The 20,731-nt window shown below is 42.5% G+C and overlaps 1 pseudogene; it reads right to left on the bottom strand.

The window, feature by feature from the left end:
• Positions 1 to 205: 205 nt before the first annotated feature.
• The window catches only part of LOC138674509 (piwi-like protein 1), a 51,677-nt pseudogene continuing 31,151 nt past the window's right edge, over positions 206 to 20,731 (bottom strand).

Genomic DNA, 20,731 nt, shown 5'->3' on the forward strand with positions numbered 1-20,731 from the left:
AAGTGCTTGTGGGCAGGGATGGTACATCTCACTGATGGCACACTGGGTTAACATAGTGGAAGCCGGGACCCAGTCGGACCTTGGGATGGACCACATCCTACCACGCCAATGATCAGCATTGCCCCCACAGTCTACAGCTCCTGTACCTCCTCCTCCTCTTCCTCCTCCTCCTCTTCAGCCTCCGTCTGTGAAATGAACACATCAGTCAGGAGCTGGAAGCACTGCAGCACTGCCTCAGCCAAGGGGCAACAGACTGGCTGATGATGAAGAAGTCATACCATTCAGGTCTGGTGACTTCACTGTCAATTATTGTTCCTGATGGTGGATTCTGGAGCCGGCTGCCCATATTAGCAAAGAATCTGGCATTTATTCTTTTCTTCACCACCACCACGGTTAGTCTTGGGCTGTAATCCTGTTTAGCAGACTTGATGCAGTCCATGAACTGTGGGATCTCGCAGTTCACTGTCCGTCACCTACTCCTTCTCTGTAGATGATGATGCGGTGTGGCAGGCCTACGTTAGTCTTGCTCCACGCATGCAGCACGCTTGCATACAAACTTTCAGGCCATTGACAATCTCTTGTCTCTGATCCTGGATGATGCATTGGGAAAACCAAGGAGTCATTTGCTTATTCGTGCTCACAACATAGCCAGCAATAGATCTGATCACCTCCAGAGTGTCATGGTAGCAATCAATCCCATTGATTATCAGTTTTTCCGGTGGCATCTCCATGGTCCACAGCTCTCATCCGAACTTGCAGTTCATCTGTAAGGCGATTTTGGTACAGACAGAGTGTTAGGACTGGCGGAATGCACCAAGTATAAGGTGAAATAATATTAGGTGCGTTCGCAGTCTGGGGTACACCGTGCAGGTGAAAACCTACTGCTAGTAAATGGCAGTGCTATATGGTGGTGGAAGCGAACCCTGTTAAGCCACAGGACCGCAATACCACACTAAAGAGCACAAGCTAAGAGTCACCGAACTCAGTCCCTAGACTCTTGGTTGAAGTCCGTTCAGACTAATAGCGCACAACACTGCAACTGGGTGTATTAGGTAACAAATAGAACTAGTTTTAGAGCACCGAAGTGCGAACTGTGCCGTGCTGGCAGACACCACCAAGCACCCGGACGTGGGTTAGGAAGCGCACTACTGGCGCATGGCGCCGCACTGGCGGTCACAGCAATGAATGCTGATTCGTGTGTAACACGTTGTGAGGATAGTCGGATGCTAGATAGCAGCCATACACCTTACGCGAGCAGTCATACAATAGGGTGGGTTATTTAAGGACGACTTGCACTCATTAACATACACACGTATACAATTGTACACTAGCGCATGGCCGTGCGGTCATGTGAAGCTTATATAGCTGCAGTACGTATAGGACCTTCCAAAAAAGGACCAATGGGAAGCTGCCGCAGAAGTTTAGCACCTTCAGGACCTTCCAGGAGGACTAATGGGAACCGCTGCAGCATCTGAGCCTGTGACCCTCGATCTCCAACAGGAGATCTCACCCTGGGCATGCTCAGAAGGGAAAAAGCAGGACTTAGTACCAAAAGCATCCGCTCGCCACTGCCCAGCACTGGCTTTAATGGCAAAAGCTGGAAAAGCAACAACAAGCCAAAGCACAGAGTGAGACTGAGCCAGACGCAAGGACCGATGTCTCCACTGAGCAGGTTCCATTGCAGCAGGAGAAGAATGGGAGACCGCAGCAGAAACGGCCTGAGATTCCCCCTGTGCAGAAGCGGGAACTCGACCCCTAACACAGAGAGGACAATCTGGGGTTTTCTCAAGGTCCTGGTGACGACGCACTGACTGGGGATGACAGGTGCTTCTTTATGGCGTAGTACTTCATCTTATTAATGCTGGACAGGATGCAGACGACCACCTCGGTGTGGTCCATGATGTTCTGCTGGAAGGCCTGTAAATATCCTCCCACCATGTCCTCAACCTCAACCAACACCGCCTGGTCCATCTTGATGCATATTTGCTGTGTGATCTTGAACATGTTCTGCAGAAGAGCCTTTGCCACGTCCTAATTTCTCCGGGTGTAAAAAGCAGCCAGTTATTCATATCTCGGGGGCTGATCAGGATGGGACCACTCTGCTCTCGCAAACCAATCAGCAAACTGTGGATTATATTCAGCAGATTTTTCTTTTTGCAGGATTTTTTCCGGAGGTGCGAATCTCCCTTCGAACTGTAGGAGATCGGTATCGAAACTTAGCCCCCAGTCACACAACTCTTTCTGAACACTCTTATCCTTGTGTATGTAGTTCATGAACTTTCCTACTTGTCACTCCCTCTGTTCTGGTGGTAAGCGGGTGTGAACGACCATGTCTTTCATGATGTTGAAGTCGCTTCTCATTCTGTCGGTCAGACCTGTTAGGTTACAGAACTCTGGCACCAGTACGATGGCTCCGTCTGTGGCTCCTGGCTTGGGCCTCCAGGGGATATTCGCGATCAGTGGCTGGATCATGTCTTTCACTTGTTCAATGTATTGGTTCTTATAGTAGTCCACAAAGCTGATCTCGCTTCCGTCTGCCTTCTTGAAGGTGGATGCTGTAGTCATATTCCAGGTGATCTCGACTATACGGTAGGTTTTAGTGTTGTACTTGGTGAGGACGATCTGTCCGATCAGCTCCTTGCAGCAGGCATCCTGGAACCTCTGAGGGCCACACGAGGAGTAGAGACTTTTCATGATGTCGTGCACGGTCTCGATCCTGAGGACTTTATGGCTGACATCAATGCTCAACATGATGTTGGACTCGTACTGGAGGATGGAGGTGAAAAAGCCCAGGCAGAAGGCGAGTCAGTGAGCTCTGACTTTGGTGGTGTTGCTCAGGTTGTAATAGTTGCGTCCAATCTGCTTCATATCCATTATCTTCCGGAGTCTTCAGAAAATGATGTTATAGAAATGGCAAAAGTGTCTATATGATGGCCGTTAACAATTTGAAACCAAAAGAAATGTTACTCCCCCAGGGGAAAAATTCATAAAAAGGAGATGTACGTATTTTCTTCCCAATTATTATTATATTTTCCATTTTTCATAGCTCTGGACAGTCCTCTAATGAGGTTGTGTATACCTCTACAATAAAAAATTATTCAAAGACTTTTATATTATATTTTTATTTATAGCCCTATCTCTGAGCTGTTGTTAGAGACAAACATATCTTGTTGGACACATTATGGCTTCATATTTATGAGTCTGTGCTCGCCCCTCTCTTTTGTTATTTTCTTTCATAGGTGGAGTCACATTTTTTATTTATTTCTTTTATTTCAGTATGATTTATCTTAAGTCTCCTCATTCTCCAACACTAGATCACCAAGGTTAACTGGTTTTGTGCTGCTACAGCCAGTCCAATTTTTGCCAAGTCTATGATGGCAATAAAAGATTTTAAAAAAATTTAACCCAATGGTGAAATGTTTGTCAGCCCATGCACTTACTGTATGGGCATTACAAGTCTAGGAGATCCGCTGCTTAAAATTGGGCCTAGTTTTTAAGAATGCCTTCCTCAAGATATCATCATTCGCTGACACTAGATCACCATGATTAACGGGTTTTGTGTTGCTACAGCCAGTCCAATTTTTGGAAAGGGTGTCTATGATGCCCATAAAAGATTTTTTAAAAATGTACCCCCATGGGGAAATGTTTGGACAATTTTAGTACTCCAAATGTTTTATTTTAGTGTCATAGCCTACTTATGGACACATGTTTGGTGGGCCCAAAAAAAACAAGAGCACATTTTGATCACTCTGTTATCTCCGTCAGATGCATGGTGTATCAGTGGTGTCCAAATCCTTCCTTTGCAGGCATACATTGCATTTTTTGGTATGCTAGACTGCTACCCTTGGTGTATACAGTATTTTGTGGTTTTTAAAATGTTAAAAAATACATCCCGCACATTAAAACAGTCTGTATCTCAGTCACACGTCTGGTCTATCAGTGGTCTTCAAATCTTGTATTTGCAGACAATCAAACATTCCATTTTTTTGCTCTGATACCCTTGGTATATACAGTATTTTGTGTTTTCTAAAATTAAAGGGACTCTGTCACCTGAATTTGGCGGGACTGGTTTTGGGTCATATGGGCGGAGATTTCGGGTGTTTGATTCACCCTTTCCTTACCCGCTGGCTGCATGCTGGCTGCAATATTGGATTGAAGTTCATTCTCTGTCCTCCATAGTACATGCCTGCACAAAGCAATCTTGCCTTGTGCAGGCGTGTACTATGGAGCACAGAGAATGAACTTCAATCCAATATTGCAGCCAGCATGCAGCCAGCAGGTAAGGAAAGGGTGAATCAAACACCCGAAAACTCCGCCCATATGACCCAAAACCGGTCCCGCCAAATTCAGGTGACAGGTTCCCTTTAAAAAAATACATCCCACGTATTGAAACACTCTGTTGTCTGTCACACGTCTTGTCTATGTGTGGTCTTAAAATCTTGGCTTTACAACCATGCATTCAAGTTATGGGTCTGATACACTTGGTGTATAGATTATTTTGTGTTTTTGTAATTAAAAAAATACATCCCATATATTGAAACAGTCTGTTATCTCAGACACACATCTGACCTTTGTGTGGTCTTCAAATCTTGGCTTTTGAGCCATACATTCCAGTTTTTGGTCTGATACCCTTGCTGTAGACAGTATTTTGGGTTTTTTACAATTTTAAAAAATACATCCCACATATTGAAGCAGTCTGTTATCTCAGTCACACGTCTCATCTATCAGCGGTCTTCAAATCTAGTCTTTTCAGACATACATTCCAATTTTTGGTCTGATACCCTTGTTGTATACAATATTTTGTGATTAGAAAATTGAAACCCATAAAGGCAACAGATTTCTGCTAATAACCAAGAAAAATTATCTTTCACAATTGGTGCAGAATCCAACCAGAGGAGCAGCACTTTTAGACCTAATACTATCTAATAGACCTGACAGAATAACAAATCTGCAGGTGGTCGGGCATCTAGGAAATAGCGACCACAATATTGTACAGTTTCACCTGTCTTTCACTAGGGGGACTTGTCAGGGAGTCACAAAAACACTGAACTTTAGGAAGGCAAAGTTTGACCAGCTTAGAGATGCCCTTAATCTGGTAGACTGGGACAATATCCTCAGAAATAATAATACAGATAATAAATGGAAAATGTTTAAGAACATCCTAAATAGGCACTGTAAGCGGTTTATACCTTGTGGGAATAAAAGGACTAGAAATAGGAAAAACCCAATGTGGCTAAACAAAGAAGTAAGACAGGCAATTAACAGTAAAAATAAAGCATTTGCACTACTAAAGCAGGATGGCACCATTGAAGCTCTAAAAAACAATAGGGAGAAAAATACTTTATCTAAAAAACTAATTAAAGCTGGCAAAAAGGAAACAGAGAAGCACATTGCTAAGGAGAGTAAAACTAATCCCAAACTGTTCTTCAACTATATCAATAGTAAAAGAATAAAAACTGAAAATGTAGGCCCCTTAAAAAATAGTGAGGAAAGAATGGTTGTAGATGACGAGGAAAAAGCTAACATATTAAACACCTTCTTCTCCACGGTATTCACGGTGGAAAATGAAATGCTAGGTGAAATCCCAAGAAACAATGAAAACCCTATATTAAGGGTCACCAATCTAACCCAAGAAGAGGTGCGAAACCGGCTAAATAAGATTAAAATAGATAAATCTCCGGGTCCGGATGGCATACACCCACGAGTACTAAGAGAACTAAGTAATGTAATAGATAAACCATTATTTCTTATTTTTAGGGACTCTATAGCGATGGGGTCTGTTCCGCAGGACTGGCGCATAGCAAATGTGGTGCCAATATTCAAAAAGGGCTCTAAAAGTGAACCTGGAAATTATAGGCCAGTAAGTCTAACCTCTATTGTTGGTAAAATATTTGAAGGGTTTCTGAGGGATGTTATTCAGGATTATCTCAATGAGAATATTAACTCCATATCAGCATGGGTTTATGAGAAATCGCTCCTGTCAAACCAATCTAATCAGTTTTTATGAAGAGGTAAGCTATAGGCTGGACCACGATGAGTCATTGGACGTGGTATATCTCGATTTTTCCAAAGCTTTTGATACCGTGCCGCACAAGAGGTTGGTACACAAAATGAGGATGCTTGGTCTGGGGGAAAATGTGTGTAAATGGGTTAGTAACTGGCTTAGTGATAGAAAGCAGAGTGTGGTATAAATGGTATAGTCTCTAACTGGGTCGCTGTGACCAGTGGGGTACCGCAGGGGTCAGTATTGGGACCTGTTCTCTTCAACATATTCATTAATGATCTGGTAGAAGGTTTACACAGTAAAATATCGATATTTGCAGATGATACAAAACTATGTAAAGCAGTTAATACAAGAGAAGATAGTATTCTGCTACAGATGGATCTGGATAAGTTGGAAACTTGGGCTGAAAGGTGGCAGATGAGGTTTAACAATGATAAATGTAAGGTTATACACATGGGAAGAAGGAATCAATATCACAATTACACACTGAACGGGAAACCACTGGGTAAATCTGACAGGGAGAAGGACTTGGGGATCCTAGTTAATGATAAACTTACCTGGAGCAGCCAGTGCCAGGCAGCAGGTGCCAAGGCAAACAGGATCATGGGGTGCATTAAAAGAGGTCTGGATACACATGATGAGAGCATTATACTGCCTCTGTACAAATCCCTAGTTAGACCGCACATGGAGTACTGTGTCCAGTTTTGGGCACCGGTGCTCAGGAAGGATATAATGGAACTAGAGAGAGTACAAAGGAGGGCAACAAAATTAATAAAGGGGATGGGAGAACTACAATACCCAGATAGATTAGCGAAATTAGGATTATTTAGTCTAGAAAAAAGACGACTGAGGGGCGATCTAATAACCATGTATAAGTATATAAGGGGACAATACAAATATCTCGCTGAGGATCTGTTTATACCAAGGAAGGTGATGGGCACAAGGGGGCATTCTTAGCGTCTGGAGGAGAGAAGGTTTTTCCACCAACATAGAAGAGGATTCTTTACTTTTAGGGCAGTGAGAATCTGGAATTGCTTGCCTGAGGAGATGGTGATGGCGAACTCAGTTGAGGGGTTCAAGAGAGGCCTGGATGTCTTCCTGGAGCAGAACAATATTGTATCATACAATTATTAGGTTCTGTAGAAGGACGTAGATCTGGGGATTTATTATGATGGAATATAGGCTGAACTGGATGGACAAATGTCTTTTTTCGGCCTTACTAACTATGTTACTATGTTACATACTGAAACAGTCTGTTATCTCTGTCCGATGGCCATTTTATGTGTGGTCCAAAAATAGGTTTTTTTCATGCATACATTCCAATTTTTGGTCTGTCTAATATCCTAGGTCTATACACTATCTTGGTTAAAACAAAAAAAAATTACAATGTGGTAGTTCCGTGACACGCCCCATCTATCTGTGGGCTACAAAGTGTGCTTTTGAAGCTTCCATTATCCTTTTTTTGCTGTGTGTTACTAAAGCTCAAAATAGTAAACACTATTTTGTCATGAATTTAAAAAAATAATAATTTTACCCCCATGGGTAAATGTTGGTCAGCCCATACGCTTAGTGAATGGGCAGTACGAGTCTAGGAGACAGGTTCCTTGGTAATGGGACAGTTTTGTTTAGGAGGCCCTCCTCCATGTTTCTTCAAAGGGGGGATTGGGGTGCATGCAAATTTGGGTAAAGGCGGCCCTTGCATTGAATGAATAAGGAACCTGTATGGCAGGACTAACTGAAGACTGTGAAGTGGGTTTTCCTGTAACCATCCAGTATCTGGGTTCAAAGGCTTATTGGGGTCCATATGACTTGATATCAGAGCAAGCCTTGCATTCAATTCAACATTTTTTCAGGAGGCCCTCCTGTACCTCTCATGAAAGGGGTATTGGGGTGCGTGGTAATTCTTGGCAGCCCAGGCACTCACTGCAGAGGCAATTACAGCATAGGAGACCCACTGTTTAATAATGGCCCTTTAAGAATATTAATGATGCCTGATGTCGCTCTAAAAATAGACTTTGTGACTTTAAGAGTTCATCCTTCAGAAATGAAACAAGATATGTCACCTTATGTGTCACACACCACATGGTCAGCTAGGGTTGTTAAATGTTACAATGACATTTCCCAGTGAATGCATTTGTATTGGCTGAAAGCAATGTTAAAGTTAAAAAAAATGCATCAAAAACGCTGCGTGTGAACATAGCCCAAGTGGTGGAGGAACATTTTGGTCTGGGGTAAATTATTTTGCCTTATATACAACTCATTACCCTGGAAAGGATGTACATTAACATATTTCCCAGCAAAATCGATTTTGGTTTTGTTTTTGTATGTTTTTTGGTGCACCTGTAAAAATGGCGTGAAACTCTGACAACATTGCTTACAGCTGTGACCAAGGAGTCAGAAATGCTTCCAGGGGCGATCCCCATGATGTTCCTGTGTCATTTGAGCAGTGTTTCCATCATTTTCAGACATTTGTAGACCTTAAAAGGATCCCTGGGGGGATCGCAGTAAAAATACTCGGGTTTCCCATAAACTTACATTGGGCTCGTTGCTCAGGTCGAATACCCGAGCATTCCAATTTGCTTGACCTGAGCAATGAGCACCCGAGCATTTTAGTGCTCGCTCATCACTAATGACCATGTGATATTTCAGTTTTTCTTTTTTATTAAATTTGCAAAAATTACTACATTTCTGTTCTTTTTCAGGCAAGATGGGGTGCAGAGTGTACATTAATGTAAAAAAAATTAACATTTTTGAATTTACCAAATGGCTGCAATGAAATAGAGATTGAAAAATTTGAAGGGGGGAAGGAATACTTTCTGTACCCACTGTAAACTGTATATGTCTATGAAAGCCACAATTAATGATCTATACAACATGAATGTATAAAACAACACAATCAAAATGAGAAGTATGGAAGTCAGTTAATGCGGATTTTCCTGCCAGGTCAGATATCAACTATATAAGGGTATTCTGGCAGTTATTATAGAACAGATTGTGTTGGGATTTCTGCAGGACTGAACTATGGCAATACAGATTAAGCAATTAACCTTGATGTCACTGTAATTATTAAGATACTTTAGCAAAATGAACTAATTTCCCCAAAGGATGTTTTCCTGAAATTAACTTCCAATATTTTTGAGTTGCCAAAATAGGAAATGTTAATGGAAAATTAGGTTGCCAATTTTTAACAAATCTTTAGGGTAAATGGCTATATATAATTTATTTATAATTTGTCTGAATTAAAAAATGCTGAATAAAACCTTAAAACTTACAATAGATTAGTTACCTCTACGGATCACTAATGTTTATTCAAGAATATTTTGCAGCAAAAGCTTGACAGGAAAATCTGCTACAGGGCTCCTAATGGTAATATTACCAAAAGTGCTGATGCTTTGCAAAAATGTGATATTGTAAGTGATAACATCACGATATATCTTAATAATGTTATTCCTCCAAATGGATGTCCATATAATACTGTAATAGTATGGATTCCATAAGCGGTAGGAGAAACTTTATTATAGAAAACACTTGTTTTTCAAATGAAATGGAAAAATGTCTAACTTTCATCTCATGATGTGTGTTCTATTTTCTGTTGTGAATAAAATATAACTTTAAGAGATGTCTAAATCATTGCTTTCTTGTTTTCTTTACATTTTACACAGTATCTCAACTTTTTTTTTTAAATTAGGTTTATGCGATTAAAATGCTTTTAGCCTTCATGCATACAAGGTGAATTTGTTTGTGGCAAATCTAATGTGGAGTTTGTCACAACTAGTGATGGGCGAGCGTGCTCAACACTGCTTGATACTAGTGTGAGGCAGTGCCGAGTATCATGAGGCACCGGATTGCTCGGGTCCCAGTAAGAAGCTCATTTGATTTAGCTGAGCCGGGCGTCGCACTGAAGGAGAGAGAGAGTCCTCTGGAAAAAAGCTTAAGTTTGCCATTTACTTCCATTATGCTTGTTACTTGAGTTGAGCCCGTCAGAGCATCTGCTGTCCTCGATTCGAGTACCCAGCAATTCAGCATTTGACTGCTAAATATTAACACTAGTCACAACATCTTTCTGTGTTGCATGAAAAAAAATTATTTTCACAAATAATATTTGTGTTTTAGGCAGAAATCTGTATGATTAAAAATCATGTATTAGTATTATAAAGCAGGGGCAGACTCTAATAGCTTGGGGCCCCTGTGAAAGAAATGTGTCTGGCCCCCTCCCTGCCCGGTACGCTGCTTATGATGAGAGCAATCTGGCAATGGGAACTAAGGTAGATTGCCCTCATTATTATCAACCTGCAAGCAGGTGCGTACATAGAAATCACAGGGCCCCATAGCAAAAGTTCCATTTGGGCCCCCCACACCTCTAAAAATATATATACTGTAGTTATATTTTTTCATTGAGATGGAAATATATATATATACTGTATGTGTGTGTAATAAATATATATATGTTAGAATTTGGCTCTGCTGGTTCCAGCGCAGTCAGACTTGGAGTCAGGTGAAAACCAGTGTTGGCCATGTCAGCGAATAGAAGTTTTGGTTCTGGGGTGGCAAAGCTTCTGAGTGGGCCCCTAAACAGGTATCCTTGATGACAACTCGATGACGCACCCTAATAGTGGAGGAGAACCTAAGCAAATGACCGCACTATTACTGAAAATAATCTCTACATAAAGACCAACATGGATATTACCGCCATATGATCCGTGGTAGATGCCAGCCCTGCAGAACATTTAAGAGATCAAAGTACAATTACAGATAATGTCTTACCGCTGACGTTCTTTCTGATGGAATCGTTCATTTTCCCTGTCTTTTCCATCTGACCCAGACCGACATGACAACTTCTTCCACCCAGGACTTGTCTGCAGAGAATACAACAAAGACACATTTCACATCTCATATTCCAGCCATCACCATCTATTCCCAACGAGCACAAACTCCTCATCTTGCTGATATCCCAATGCTGAGCCACTGCTGCCGTGTGTGTCCCTATTACTGCACCTGCTGTGTGGTACTATGTGCCTTCTAAATTCTGAAGCAACCCTCTATGATATAGTAATGCCAGGTGCAAGTGCCCTAGAACGCAGTGCCTACATTTTGCCCCCTAGAAAGTAATATTGCCTCTGTGTGCCCCTTTATAGTCACAGTAACCTGAGTTCCACTATAACAATAAGTGCCCACTTTACATTTAATAATGTCCCGAGTCTCTCCCCTGTACAGCTCCCCTATACACAGTATAATGCCCCCTCACTGTATAGTACCACCCACACAGTATACTGACCCCTTAGTAGCCTCCAAACTGTGTGATGGCTCCAACACTCTATGATGGCCCCTTCACTGTAATCCCCACACTGTATGATGGCCCCATAGATTACCTCCATATAGTATAATGTGCCAGATAGTCCTCAATATAGCACAAGGCAGCAGCCCGATAGGCAGACCCTGTAGTATAAGACAGTACCCCTATACACAGACCCTGTAGTATAAGGCAGCACCCCATAGGCAGACCCTGTAGTATAAGGCAGCACCCCTATAGGAAGACCCTGTAGTATAAGGCAGCACCCAATTGGCAAACCCTGTAGTATAAGACAATACCCCTATAGGAAGACCCTGCAGTATAAGGCAGCACCCCATTGGCAGACCCTGTAGTATAAAGCAGCACCACCATAGACAGACCCTGCAGTATAACACAGTACCCCCTAGGCAGATCCTGTAGTATAAAGCAGCACACCCATAGGCAGACCTGTAGTATAAAGCAGCACCCCTTAGGCAGACCCTGCAGTATAAGGCAGCACCCCCATAGGCAAACCCTGTATTATAAGACAGTACCCCTATAGGCAGACCCTCTAGTATAATACAGTACCCCCATAGGCAGACCCTGTAGTATAAAGCAGCACCCCTTAGGCAGACCCTGCAGTATAAGGCAGCACCCCCATAGGCAGACCCTGTAGTATAAGACAGTAGCCCCATAGGCAGATCCTGAAGCATAAAGCAGCATCCCCATAGGCAGACCCTGTAGCATAATGCAGCATCCCATAGGCAGACCCTGCAGTATAAGGCAGCCCCCATAAAACACCACAATAAATAAATACTCCTTTTTCTTCTTGTTCCAGCGGTGCTCCGAGCTCCCGCTCATTTCCTGACAGCTGGTGCCGGGCAGAGACGTCATTGCACTTGCTATCAGTGTCGGCGTCGGCGACATCAGACGTTGACAGGGGGATGATGGGAGAAGGAGCGTAACGCTCCTTCTCTCATCAATGTGGTGATCTGTATCGGATAGATTAGATGCCGATACAGCTGACCTTTTGATGACAGGCGGGGGGCCCACTGCGCGTGTCGATGCAGTTACAGTAGCATAGCTCTGGGTGGGCCCCCTCAGAGTGCGGGGCCCTAGGTGACCACCCCCTCTGCCCCCCCCCCGGTAGCTATGCTACTGAAGAGAACACTGTAGATGTGGCTGACACTCTAGTTACCACATGACAGCAGTTGTGTAAAGGGCCTCCTCGTGGTTATGTGATTACTACTGGAACCTGCAGAACACAACCATGTATATATTATATTGCATTATATGTTTGGTGTCTGTACCATCTGGTATCTGCTCTACTCATTGTCTTTGGAACTGATGGAAATAGCTGAGAGCAGCGCTCAACATATATAGGTGATGGAGAGAGCAGAGGCCGAGCATGCACAACTCCGCTCCATCCAGGAAGAGACTGCAGAGCCCTGTTCTCAGAATCTCTGGGGTGCCCAGTGGTTGAATCCCCAGTGATCAGCAAGTTATCCACTATCCGATGAATCACATATTCATCGTCCATATACCATACATACATACACACATACACCGTACATACATATACCATACATACATACAACATACATACATACTGTATGCCGTACATAGATACACATACATACACCGTACATACATTAGCATATACCATGCATACATACATATATCATACATACATACACACACATATACCATACATACATATACCATACATACACACAGATATACAAACATATACCGTTCATGCATACATACACACATATACCATACATACACACACATATGCAAGTACTGTCCATACATACACACATATTCCGTACATACACACACAGTAATATACATATATAGTATACACATACCGTACATGCATATACTGTACATACATGCGCAAAGACATTCACATATACCATATATACATACAAATATACCGTACATACAGATACAAACACATATAGTGTGAATACATATACTGTACATACACAGACACAGACATACACATATACTCTACCTGCATACACAGAGGTACACACACATATACTGTACATACATATACCATACATACACAGACACAGATATACACAGATGCACACACATATACCATACATACACACACACACAGATACTCGTACACACAGATAGAAACACACGTAAATACACACATACTGTACATACACACACAGAAGCACACACTCATACATACACAGATACAGACATATAGATATACTGTACATACACACACATAGATACACACACATACATGTACTGCACATATATATATACACACAAAGATACATACGCACATATACAGCTCTGGAAAAAATTAATAGACCACTGCAAAATGTTCAGTTTGTCTGATTTTTTTGTTTATAGGTATATTTTTGAGTAAAATGTAAATTGTTCTTTTATTCTATAAATGTCTGACAACATGTCTCCAGAGTTCCAAGCCATACATTTTGTATTTTTTTCTAACAAAGAAAAATGTTCTAAATAAAAAAAGCAGTGATTTCAGACCTCAAATAATGCAAGGAAAACCAGTTCATAATCATTTAGAAACAACAATACTAATATTTTAACTCAGGAAGAGTTCAGAAATCAATATTTTGAGGAATAACCATGATTTTTAATCACAGCTTTCATGCGTCTTGGCATACTTTCCACTAGTCTTTCACTCTGCTTCTGGCACAAAAATGTAAGCAGTTCTTCTTTGTTTGATGGCTTGTGACTATCCATCATCCTCTTGATTACATTCCAGAGGTTTTCAATGGGGTTCAGGTCTGGAGATTGGGCTGCCCATGACAGGGTTTTGATGTGGCAGTCTCTCAATTTTTTCCAGAGCTGTATACACTGTACACACACACACACATATATATATGTCTGTATATTTACATATGTGTATATATATATATATATATATATAGTACACATACACAAACATATGTTCATATACAAACATGCTAATCTTTGATATCAGTTGAGCCCTGGAGGAGCTCAGCCACATAGGCTACTTTCACACTTCCGTTTTTTTTAATCCGTTGCAATGCGTCGGCATGACGTATCAATGGATCCGTCAAAAATTGTGAAAAATGGATGCAACGCATCCAGTATTTTGACGGATCCGCTAGACGGTTCCGTCGAAAAACTGGATCCGTTGCATGCGTTTTGTCTGTTTTTACCATCCGTTTCATCCATTTTTTTGACGGATCTGTTTTCCATGCCTAAAAATGGGAGTCTCCCAAATGTGATTGGCTACTGGAAAATAGGGAAACCAATATATTGACTAGCTGGCTGTCTTCAGGCTGGCAGGAGTCTTGCTGACACATTTGGTGGTGATGCCCCAAGCCAGGTTTATATAGATTTGGGGCCTGTCTAACCAATTGGCTATAAATTCCTGATTCTGAGCATGCTCAGTATAAATAAAACGGATTCCAGCGCTGGATTCCGTCATACGACGTGTCACGACAGATCCTGCATCCATAGGCTTCCATTCTAGTCAACGACGTATGCCGCAGGATCCATCACGACACGTTTTCCCGACGCAGACAAAAAACGTTACATTGAACGTTTTTTCGAAACGACGGTCCGCCAAAACATGACGGATCCTCGTACGATCTGAAATGCATCTGAAAAGATGGAAGTGTGAAAGAGGCCATAGTTCAGAGATCAGCTGGAGAAGGCTGCATACCCCACTGTGAGGGATTGGGAAACAGCAGAGAGGACTGATATCAGCTCCCTGCTGCTGCCATGCTGTCTCATGCAGTGAGCCTCCACCCCCGGCCTCTTCTCTGTGAGATGTTGCAGCCTTCTGGGAATAGAAGGAAGCAGAAGACTCACTGTAAGTTCTGCTTCTCCTCCACTATTGCCCAGATGTGCTGTGCTGCCTGGGCCCCTAACTACAGGTGAGTACTCACCATTGGAACGCACCATGCAGGAGGACAGAGACGGCAATCAGTGAGCGTTCTCATCAGTCTGGTGGGGAAAGCATTCATTGGCCAGCGTCTATCCCTGCATGACACACCACCTTTTTGAACTCCTGCACTCTGCACACCGCTCTCTCCCCGCTTCTGGGTATCCACTTGATTATGGGAGAGAGTAAGAGGGGCCTGATGCTGCATGACACTGGGCCCCTCTTCCTCCCACCCATAATTTTGACTGAGTGGCCCCATAGTGGCTGCATACTCTGATGCTATGGGCATTATGCTTCTGCCTGCAGGCCCCCCTCCACCTCTGGGCCCCAATGCACTTGCACCGGCTGCACCGGCGGTATGTCCGCCCATGTTATAATGTATATATACTATAAGTAAAAATGTGAAGAATTTCCTGGGTTAAAGATTTCAGACATACAGAAAGATTGTGAGTAGGAATTTTACGGATCATTAACATAATTAAAAAACTGGATTGATTAAGCCCATTTCAGTATTGCATTTGCATCCCTGTTTTGGTCCTGTTTTTGGTGATTTTAGCCTATTTATAATTTGCACCTTTTTTAAGTCTATTTTATGCTTGTATTCCTCATTTCGAAGTTTGGCATTTTGGGCATTATTTTTGTTTTCCAAATGTTTGTAGCTGTTTCATCAATTGTGACTTTTTAAAAATGTGCTGTATATTTGTGCAAATTTAGTACAGTACATGTGTGATTTTTGGGCAAATTGCACTATAATTTATTAGAACAGGCAACTTTTTGCTTTGAAAACATATAATCAAGTTGAAAGACAAAGAAAAAAAAATATCCATTTTCTGCAAAAGTCCTTAACCAAGTACAGCCAATTTGAAGAATCTGGCACAAAAAATGTCAATGAAAACCATAACCCCCCCTCTCCCCCCAAAAAAGACTTTTATGAGTACAGCAAGTGCACTTTTAAAATATTTGAATAAGGCTCACTAGTTGCTGCATTTCTTTGTAGGGCCTGCAGGAAAAAAGCTTGGATTTTTCATTGATTCCCATTTTTCTCATTACTCGAAACGAGCATTCGAGTATTAGGAATTGAGCAACAAGCACCAGTGCATTTTAGCGCTTGCTCATCTCTACTCTAAACTTAATCCTTTACTTTCCCTATATACTGCACATAAATAACATTACAAATTAATTTAATTGCATTACAGTAACAATATCACTTAGTGCCTTTAGAACTATATGAAGATTCACATAGCACATAACTCACACAACACAATAAAACAATCTCATAACATTTATTTCAATACAGTTCTTACAAACATTGTCATTAGGGGCAGAGGTATATGCCATTTCTTTTAACACTCGTGCATTTCTCCCTCTTGAAATATGGTTGTCCCCAACCATAATTGTACCTGTAAAACACCAAAATATTCAGACATGCATAAAATTACACCCCAAATAAACATTTTTCTTTCTTCCTTCCTAGGAAGAAATTTGTCCTTGACACCAGTCCCAATGATTATTGGGCCAGGTCTCACTCATTTGGCATCCTGTAACAAGAGTTCAAGTTGTCTTTTTTTCTTTTAACTCCGGCTATTAAGGCCCACACAAAAACAGTAGGTACCCAACAGTCCATGGGTATAGTATTTTTCCTCTTCAACACAGCAGGCATATCAGGTCGTATTACTTATATACAGGTCTGCATGTCCCCGGTCCTACTCCCATGGGGCCCCTGACAAAAAGAGTCCAAGTTCCTGTAAATAACAGGTCCACATAACCCTTTCCCACTGCTCCAGGGACCCTAACACAGTGTGTTCATTTTTTTAGCAAATAACGGCCCATTGGCCATTATAACAACAGCTCCTATAGGAGCACAGTCTTTACAATACTGACTCGGATCGATCCCCAGGTCATTTGTACCCTTTACCCCTTCCCACCCCTTTCGTGAACAATGGTCCCTTTAAAGGTGAAGTGTGCTATCCATCAGTTTCTGTGGAAAATTTCATTTTAAACGTTGGGCAGAGTTCATGAAGGAAATGGGACAGAGTCCGTGGGGCAGTGCAGACAGTTCATAGTCCTTCAATCCAGAAGGGGGATGCACAAACTTGCACAAAATAAAACAGAAGAGGAAACACATAAACTCCTCCAACATTCTTGGCCAACACTGGGCGTTCCAGTCAATATTGGGTCTTCTGCCCTCAGGAACGCAGAACAGTTCAAATCTCTCAGCACAACTGGGACAAGACAAAGCAGAGCCTTCACTTCTGACCACCATGCCATTATCTCTTTGGTAGGCTATGAGGTACTCACTGGCTATGTTCCCATTAGGGACTTCTGCCGTACTGTTCTGCTGCAGGGCCTCTGCCACACCGACATGGTAGCTTCTGCTTTGGAGTCCAGCTCCAGACTGGTGGGACCAGCTGTACCTACTCTGACCTCTGCTCTAGCTGCTGCTTCCATTCGGACCTCCCTGGTACCCCACGGAGTGTGATGCCATTCCGCCGGCCATCTCTCTCTCTCTCTCTAGTTACTCTGGACCATTCCATCACTTGCTGCTCCTTCTTCATCACTCTCACCAGCAATGGTGCCAGCCAGCTGTACTTGAGCGAAATTCTTCTGTTGCTCTACCACTTCCAGGGTGGGTGTTCTTCCGGCTCACCTGCCTGTTACTTCAGTTCTCTCTTAGTTCGGTGCCATTCTCTCTTAGCTCGGTGCAATAGGCAGGGCTTCATTTTCTTCCTTCAGCGTCCACTGTGGATGGCATTTGTCATGATGGGCGGGTTTTCTGGGTGCAGATCACCGCCCAGACCGAGCAAATTTTCACACAGTTTTGGTGTTGCTTTCGCCTAGCCTCCACGCCATCACCTGCCATCTCGGGACTTATAATGGCTGCCATCTTTACCATTTCAGGGGTTCCTTTATTACCTGTATGCGAGGACTCTGAATCCTGCTTACAATGCTAAGTTATAATTTGCATAGGGTGGTAATCATGGGCGAGGGGCTGATGTTCTCCCACATCCTAGCACCAAAAAATAAATGTTGTACTAGATTCCATGTACTGTAAGTGCAGTGCAGTTCACTCACATTTTGGCTGCAGCCCTCCACTATATTAAAAATCCCAGATCGAGGATCAGCCACACATTCAATATAGTACACGCCGTTTGTTTTATCAAGTTTGTCTTTACCGAACAGTTCAAGTATAGCTACTGAATCTTTAAACAAAAAGAAAAAAAGTAGCCCTAATGGAGCGGAACCGTGCGGTGACCACCGCCACAGCTGCAATCTCCTGCTAATTAAAATCACCTGTGCCAAATGGGAGGAGGGCTGGTCCAAGAAAGAGACTAGAACATGCTTTGCACAAAAAGGAAAAAACGAGCATGAACCGCACATCCCAAAATCATACGTTGATCTAAAGCCGCTAGGCAAAAATTTATATAACTGAATATGCGGTTTTCAGTTTAACATTCTGATCAGACTGTATGAAGCCCACTGCCACATCACGGCAAACCTCGTAGTGGGTCCTACCGCCCTAACAGAGCTAAGCCGTGCGGCCATTGTTGCTGTGGCTTTTTGCTGGTGGGGCGGCACGGTCTGGAGTCATGGGGGCTCAGTCTCTCAGCATGGGTGCTGTGGGGCAACAGGCTGTCTGCTCTGCTGGTGCATTGCTGCTGTGGTGGTAGTCACCGCATGGCTCCGCTCCATTAGGGCGGTAGGACCCACTACGAGGTTTGCCGTGATGTGGCAGTGGGCTTCATGTAGTCTGATCAAAATGTTAAACTGAAAACCTCATATTCAGTTATATAAATTTTTGCCTAGCGGCTTTAGATAAACTTATGATTTTTGGAGGTGTGGTTCATGCTCTTTTTTTCTTTTTTCCTTTTTGTGCACAGCTATCTTTAACACACAGTAACAGGGACAGCACCCTCCGTCACTTGCTTCCTCCACACAGTAACATAACATAGTAACATAGTAACATAGTTAGTAAGGCCGAAAAAAGACATTTGTCCATCCAGTTCAGCCTATATTCCATCATAATAAATCCCCAGATCTACGTCCTTCTACAGAACCTAATTGTATGATACAATATTGTTCTGCTCCAGGAAGACATCCAGGCCTCTCTTGAACCCCTCGACTGAGTTCGCCATCACCACCTCCTCAGGCAAGCAATTCCAGATTCTCACTGCCCTAACAGTAAAGAATCCTCTTCTATGTTGGTGGAAAAACCTTCTCTCCTCCAGACGCAAAGAATGCCCCCTTGTGCCCGTCACCTTCCTTGGTATAAACAGATCCTCAGCGAGATATTTGTATTGTCCCCTTATATACTTATACATGGTTATTAGATCGCCCCTCAGTCGTCTTTTTTCTAGACTAAATAATCCTAATTTCGCTAAACTATCTGGGTATTGTAGTTCTCCCATCCCCTTTATTAATTTTGTTACCCTCCTTTGTACTCTCTCTAGGTCCATTATATCTTTCCTGAGCACCGGTGCCCAAAACTGGACACAGTACTCCATGTGCGGTCTAACTTGGGATTTGTACAGAGGCAGTATAATGCTCTCATCATGTGTATCCAGACCTCTTTTAATGCACCCCATGATCCTGTTTGCCTTGGCAGCTGCTGCCTGGCACTGGCTGCTCCAGGTAAGTTTATCATTAACTAGGATCCCCAAGTCCTTCTCCCTGTCAGATTTACCCAGTGGTTTCCCATTCAGTGTGTAATGGTGACATTGATTCCTTCTTCCCATGTGTATAACCTTACATTTATCATTGTTAAACCTCATCTGCCACCTTTCAGCCCAAGTTTCCAACTTATCCAGATCCATCTGTAGCAGAATACTATCTTCTCTTGTATTAACTGCTTTACATAGTTTTGTATCATCTGCAAATATCGATATTTTACTGTGTAAACCTTCTACCAGATCATTAATGAATATGTTGAAGAGAACAGGTCCCAATACTGACCCCTGCGGTACCCCACTGGTCACAGCGACCCAGTTAGAGACTATACCATTTATAACCACCCTCTGCTTTCTATCACTAAGCCAGTTACTAACCCATTTACACACAATTTCCCCCAGACCAAGCATTCTCATTTTGTGTACCAACCTCTTGTGCGGCACGGTATCAAACGCTTTGGAAAAATCGAGATATACCACGTCCAATGACTCACCGTGGTCCAGCCTATAGCTTACCTCTTCATAAAAACTGATTAGATTGGTTTGACAGGAGCGATTTCTCATAAACCCATGCTGATATGGAGTTAAACAGTTATTCTCATTGAGATAATCCTGAATAACATCCCTCAGAAACCCTTCAAATATTTTACCAACAATAGAGGTTAGACTTACTGGCCTATAATTTCCAGGTTCACTTTTAGAGCCCTTTTTGAATATTGGCACCACATTTGCTATGCGCCAATCCTGCGGAACAGACCCTGTCGCTATAGAGTCCCTAAAAATAAGAAATAATGGTTTATCTATTACATTACTTAGTTCTCTTAGTACTCGTGGGTGTATGCCATCCGGACCCGGAGATTTATCTATTTTAATCT

This window comes from Ranitomeya imitator, chromosome 4 (assembly GCF_032444005.1).
Source record: "Ranitomeya imitator isolate aRanImi1 chromosome 4, aRanImi1.pri, whole genome shotgun sequence".
NCBI lineage: Eukaryota > Metazoa > Chordata > Amphibia > Anura > Dendrobatidae > Ranitomeya > Ranitomeya imitator.